Source organism: Octopus sinensis, linkage group LG6 (genome assembly GCF_006345805.1).
Source record: "Octopus sinensis linkage group LG6, ASM634580v1, whole genome shotgun sequence".
NCBI lineage: Eukaryota > Metazoa > Mollusca > Cephalopoda > Octopoda > Octopodidae > Octopus > Octopus sinensis.
The window spans coordinates 29397370-29405113 of NC_043002.1; positions in this window are offsets into that span (position 1 = coordinate 29397370).

Here is a 7744-nt window from a genome sequence, read left to right on the forward strand (position 1 = left end):
CTATAAGTAACGAGAAGTACGTGAAGTACCAGAGTACGTATTAGGCATTCAGAGAAGTCTTGTCTTTATTGGTTTGAATTAGTATACCGTATACCGAAGTTGGCGTTATAACAATCCAACATATTAAGGATTATAACATTCCCTCAAAGTCGTACTTTGCTCAAGTATTTTTTAATGTAGACCTGGGCTGATCAAAGTATTGAGAATGGATTTTTGTAGACAGAGAAGAAACGGTATCGGTGTATGCGATGTGTGTCTAACTTCTTTTAGCTATGGTAAAGTCTTCGACAACGTTTCGATCTGATTGGTAATGTCTTCGACAACGTTTCGGTCAGCAGAGAATACACAACATACTCAGAGTCTATATTATTCAAAGAGAATGATTCGTTAGTTTTGTTCTGAGTCTCTAGGCTTTTTGATCAAATTTCGCTCTTGTCAATGCGTACACAAAATACGTAACAGATACGTATTGAGATAATGTATGTATGTTTAACATCTTTTAATCTGAGATTCCAGACACATACAGATCAAGGCATCAAGATATTTACAAAAAAATTAATCACGAAAGGAGGTCTTGGAGGACTGATACTTTAAGATTTTCCCTCTTATTCTTGATAAGACATTAGAGATAATACTACTTCTAATTCACAAGGTTTAGCTTAGCCTTTCATCCTCTTGGGGTTAACAGAAATGTACCAATCGGGGAAAATTGATAGACGTTACTCTAAGAATATATAACTAGATATTATACCCTAGACAATCGAGTTCTGAATATAAAATCCCACACTACCTTTTCCTATTTGGGTGATAGATTTAATGTGTTGACTTGATAAACCCCACCGCCTTTTGTATCTTAGGACCCGCTAAAGCATTTAACTCCGTTGAAATTACTCGGGACAGAATCACGGTGAGAAAACATTTTCATAATACCATCCATTATTCTTAGGGGCCCTTTAAATAGTCATGAGCATTGCATTCCACTTTGATGGCAAAAAAGAGAGAGTAAAATTTAGTCTTCAATCACTAATCTGTAGTAATTTCAATATTTGAGTTATAAGAGGATACTTACGGACGGACCTAACGAAGAGAGAAAATATCCGTAGATGTCCCCATACATTTGGCTTCAACATTCTGTTACTAATCTAATGTCTAGAGGTGCATTTCCTACATTCTTGGAAATAAGCAATCATGAAAAGAATAATTTTTTTATCAATATAGTTTTCCTCATTTTTTTAAAGAATTAAAATAGTTCGGATTATATATACAGTATGTACACACTCCTGTACTTATACATGTATGACAATATGTATTTGGATATATACATGTATATACATATACATATATACATACACACACATGCACACACACACACACACACATTCACACACATACACACACACACACACACACACACAAACACATATAATCCAAATAAGCAGTAGGATATCAAGTAGTGATGCAGTACGACCGTTTCTAGTATTTGCCAAAACTTATATTAATGTGTCCAACTGGTTAAAATTATAGTTACTTATTTGTGGAGCTGATTATGGCATCGCATTTATATTGATATAATTATTGCATTGTTCAGTTAAATAGACCTCATTGAAACGGTTGTACTGCATCACTACTTGATACATTGTTGCTTATATATATATATAAAGGAGTAAAAGACGCCTTCGGTCAGGAATAACCATGTTAATGCATCTAGAAAATCCGGGTAATGTTGCTTATGGAAGACCAGCAGTCACCTATGTATACCAGGCTCCTCTCTACATGTCAGCGATGTTGTCCAAGAGAAAGGCAGAGGAAGATACAAATTGGCACCAGTGACGTTACAACTCATTCCTACAGCTAAGAGAACTGGAACAACGGGAAATAAAGTGTCTTTTTCCAGTCGGAGAATCGAAGTCACAACCTCACGATCGTAAGCTCGACGCTCTAACCATATATATATACATATATATAACTATATGTATGTGTGTGTGTGTGTGTCGTGGTTAGGGAATTCGTCTCACAATCGTAAGCTTGTGAGTTAGATTCCACGGCACGTGCTGCGTCATTGAGCAATACACTTTATTTCACTTTCTAGTCAGCTGGCAAAAATGAATTGTACCTGCAATTGAAAGGGTCAGCCTTTTCCCTTTCTGTGTGCCGCTGGATCATCCCGAGAACTAAGTTAAAGGCAGGTGTGTTAGTGCATTGCTCAGCCACTTGAACGATAATTTCACATATATATGAGAATATAATGGGAGTAGGGCTGCAAAAGTTCTACACAATCTTGGCTTTGCTATTACGTACCCCTATTATAAAGTGAACTTTATGCTTATATTGTCCTAATAATTCATCGCAGGACCCAGAGGTTATAAATCTGCAAATCTGGTCATCTCCAGTGAAAAGAAGGACGGACGTCATAGCATTATTTACGTTGATGTGTATTATTTACGTTGATGTGTATTACGCGTTGATGTGTATTATACAGACATAGACACACATATATGTATGCATGCACACATGCACACATATATGTATGCATACACACATGCACGCATATATATGCATATGCAAGATTTGTATATATATATGTATAATTCTTTATATGTATCTGGTGCGGTGAATAAACTGTCTAAATTACGCAAAAATGAAAATAATGGTGGCATCTTATTTTAACAGATATATTTACCAAAGTATCCTAAAAATATTTTGAAATCCTAAAGAAAAAATTATTCAATAAAATCGCCATTGGCTTCAACCATGGCCTGCAAACGACTTCAGTATCTCCTGCAACTCTTCTGGACGGTCTCCTTGTTTAAGTTAGTTAATATTGCCATAAACCTTGCCTTCAGTCCATCTTTGGTGTTACTAGTAGTTTTACTGGTCTCTAGCTCAACTGCGTCCCACAAAGGGGTTGTAGTCTGGGGGAGTTAGGTGGCTAGATGTTAGGGGTGATGTGGTTGCAGAAATTGTTTGACAGCCATGGCTGTGTTCTGCTTTTGTAGCATGGTGCTGAGTTCTTTTGCCAGACTGAGTGCCTTCCACCAGTCACCCTCTTGACCCAGAGTATTACTACCTCCTCCATGCACTTGATGTGAACATCCGTGTTGAGTTTGAAGACGTGTCGGAAAATGTATGGAGGCATAACGTCACTAGTGATCACTCCAAACGCCATTATGTTGACTGCATGTTTAATTTTTATGATTCTCGCTACTTGTCCTCAGACTGCACTGTTCTCACATCGACACACACACACTCTGAAATGTTCGTATTGGAGTTTCCGGCGCGAGTGCCAAGCAGTACAGCATGTGGTTTCCAAATTTCTGACATAATGAATTGCGTCATGGTGTATTTTTCTCATAAATGGTGCCCAACTGACCCTACTATAAGTTGTAGTCGACAAAATCAAAAACAAACAATGCACATGCACGAAATTAAAAGTGGTGACAATTTACTCTTCGCAAACTGTATGTTTGTATGTGTATATATATATATATATATATATATATATATACATACACACACACACACATTTTTTTCACTCCTTTTTTTTCTCTCCTTTTTTCTCTCCATTTTTTCTCTCCTTGTTTCTCTTCTTGTTTCTTTCTGTGTTCCTTTTTTGTGGAGGAGCGTAGGCTCGAAACGTTAGAGAATTTTTCAATTCCCGAGCGTTATACTAATACATCTGTTTGTTTTCTATTCCACCTGTCTTCGTCCTTTTCTTTTGTGATTCTCCCTATATATATATATATATATATATATATATATATATATATAAACAACTTTCTATATATTTATCTATGTGTCTACATTTGTATGTTTGCATGTATGTATGTATCTATCTATATATGTATATGTGTATACGTATGTGCGTGCGATTAAATATTTCTTGGAATATGCTTATATATATATATATATATATATATATATATATATATATATATATATATAGACACGCTCACACACACACATACATATACACATAAATATACATGGGAGTACAATTAGAAGTTTCTGTAAGGGTGTTTAAGTGTGTGTATCTGAATGCGTTTGTTCTGTATCACCCACTCTACATATTTAGTTGTAGCATGAAACTGAAGAAGTAGTTTTTCCTAATCCCATCCTCACATCGACACTCTGAACCACACACACACAACTCCAACACGTCCAGACATCCACTGCTCACGATTATTCCCAGAATTCACTACAGACAAGTCTGAAATTACTTCAGAATTCTGATCGCTATCTTTGTCTCCTATGACGTCATTGTCAGTAAGATTTATCATAAACACTTTCAATATGACACGTCTATGAAGCACTTATTGCTAAAGTTGAAAGCAATAATTTTATGTTTTAGCGTCAACACACTAGTCTTTATCTATCTATCTATATCTATCTATCTATCTATCTATCTATCTATCTATCTATCTATCTATCTATCTATCTATCTATCTATCTATCTATCTATCTATCTATCTATCTATCTATCTATCTATCTATCTATATATCTATCTGTATTTCTATCTCTCTTTTTCTCCCTCTCACTCTACCTATGTACATTTGTAGCTATCTGTCTCTCTGTCCCTCTGTCTGCCTGTCTGTCTGTCTGTCTATAAATCTGCTTGCAAATATACTTATACACACTCGTACACACATACACACACACACACACACACACACACATATATATATATATATGTACAGTTATACAAAGGCACATATGTGTTGTGTGCATGTACATACGTGTATACGTCTCTCTGAAAGTGTATATACTAGAAATGGAAATGTTTCATAAATATTTACGCGTTGGTGTGTGCATTAAAACGGACGCTTTAATTTACAAAGGAACTCATTCCCTTTCATATATATATATATATATATATATATATATATATATATATGTAGATATATGTATGCATGTATTATGTTTGTGTGTATGTGCGTATGTATATGTGCATCTTTGAATGTATGTATGTGTAGGCGCGCATGCGTATACACTCATACATTTATGTAGATTTTTACACAAAAGAAAGGGCAGTGGCATAATTGTTTTTCAGATTATCAAGATAAAATAAATGAAATAATAATAGTAGTAATTTTGACGATGATGTTGTTGTCGATGATGATGATGATGATGATCATGATAATGATTATTATTATTATTATTATATTATTATTATTATTATTATTATTATTATGTTGACAATAATAATAATAATAATAATAATAATAATAATAATAATAATAATGATAATAATAATAATAATAATAATAATAATAAGCCTCAGGATAAACAAATATTTTCCGTCTTGGGTGGGTCACTTTGTTATATACTTTTTTCCTCTTTATGGTATAAGCAAGCTACCTCCTGACATGCTTACGTCATTGTTATCGTCGTGGTAGTCGACATCATCATCATCATCATCATCATCATCATCATCATCATCGTAACTTCTTCTTCTTCTTCTTCTTCTTCTTCTTCTCCTCCTCTTTCTTCTTCACAATATATGTACATATATATATAGCAACGGCAATAAGAAGCACCAGCCTTGTTAAAAATAGGAATAAAAAAAACAACTCCATAGAGTTTTTGACTCCTATTTTTAGCAAACTCCGGTGACGATAGATTTGAATAAAAAGAATAAGCAAAAGTAAGCAACTATGATGAATTGAGGTGGGAAATACGCAGGTTGTGAGCAATGAAGAAGGTGGACATGATAACAATAGTGATTAATGCACTTGGAGGGTGTCAGCACTGGACTACCAACAGGGATCAAAAAGATTGTTACAAATGTACGGATAGAACACCTACAAAAATAATTATTGCTCACTGGCGTTTTCATCCGTCTTTACGCTCTGAGTTCCAAATTCCGCCGAGGTCTAATTTTGAGCGTTATTCTTTCGGGGGTCGATAACATAAAGTACCAGTCAAGTACTGCGATCGATGATATCGCCTAGCTACCCCCTCACCTCACAAAGCTTTAGCCTTATGCCAATTGCAAAAAGAATCATTACTACTGCTCTTTATTTTCTGCTTTCTTCTTTTTTGTGACAACGCTTCTCTTTTTTTCTTTCGCCACCATCTCCTCCTCCTCCTCCCCAGCCATCATCATCATCATCATCATCAACATCATCATCATCATCATCATCATCATCATCATCATCATCATCATCATCAGCAGCAGCAGCAGCAGCAGCAGCAGCTGCATCACAATTATCATTATCTTCAATTTTGTTAAATTCTTATTTTTCTTTCTTTTTTCCATTTTGTATAATTCATGTCAAAATATAAACAAGTAATCCAAGGTGTTAATGAAAATAAACGGGTGTGGATAGATGTAGGGTGAGAGACTTAGAGACGTGAACCAGGCAGACGAGAGCTGTGAGATGGGAGAGGAAGATAATTTTTAAAAGGCTTTAGACAAAAAAGAAAATAATAAATAAATCAAAGAAAACACTATTCACACAAACAGAAACTATCACACACACATATATATATATATATATATATATATATATATACAAACACGCATACGCAGGCAAACATACACACACACACATACACACAGAGAAAGAGACTCGCGAACACACATTAAAAGGCCTAACATAAAATCAATAATAAGGAAAGATAAAGAAAAAGAAATATATAATAATAAAAAACTGGAGTGAAAAAAATGGAGCGAATAAAAAGCTAAAATTATAAAATAATGGCGGCCCCAATTTGACAGAAATTGGGGACATTAATTCACAAGGGTTAGAGCCTAAAAGTCAACAACAGCAACAGCAATAATAATAAGAACAACAGTCAGATCATGAATAACAAGAAATATATATAAATGAAGTTATATACACATGTAGAAAATGTATAAAATCATTTTGCCATCACAAATTATAGCTAAGAACCATTTCACATTAACAAAGATTACTATTCTTGGTCGCATTTTCGTATTTGTTTTATTGTTTCTAAATATTAATTTTCGCTTTCTCATGGAATATCAAATTAAATAAATAAATAAAAACAAACAAAAACAAGAGAGAGAGAGAAAGAGAGAAGAAGAGAGTAAAGAAGAAAAGAAAAGATACAAATATACGTGGGACGAGGAAGGTGAATGTAGAAACAGAAATGAATGTTTTAAATTCCCTTCAGTTTTATTTTATATATACTAATCTTCATTTTGTACATTATTTCTTTGAGCCTCAGACTAAAGATATTCTAGTCCAGACCATCATATTTTTTGTCAGGCCTTATTTAACTGGGAAGCATTTTACGTTTGTGGTCGATGTTAAACGCTAGATCAACCCTGATTCGTGATATCTATCATTAAAGAAGTTCCAAACATGACCACCCAGTATTTTCATATGACTTTATAAGTCTACGACTACTCTATCCTTATGTGTCCTTCCTTCTTTCTTGTCACTGATTCACTTCAGCTTTTACTCTGTTAGCTCAGACCTATGACTTATAGTGGTACTTGATATATGGCTATATTATTCAGAGTGGCCTTCATATTGTAGGTTATGTTTTGAGAGAGAATTTGTTTCTATATCTAACAGGTTGGGCAATGGAGCAAAAGTTCCTTCGTTGGTTCGTTTAATATTTTGTTATATATATAGCAGAACAAAAAGACTTCCACCAAAGCACTCTGAACTAAGCTTCCTTGAAGAGGTAGAAAAAGACCGAAACATGTGTCAATTTAGCGATATGATGAATTAATGTAATTAGTCATTAAGCACACGTTGAATTTTCATCAGC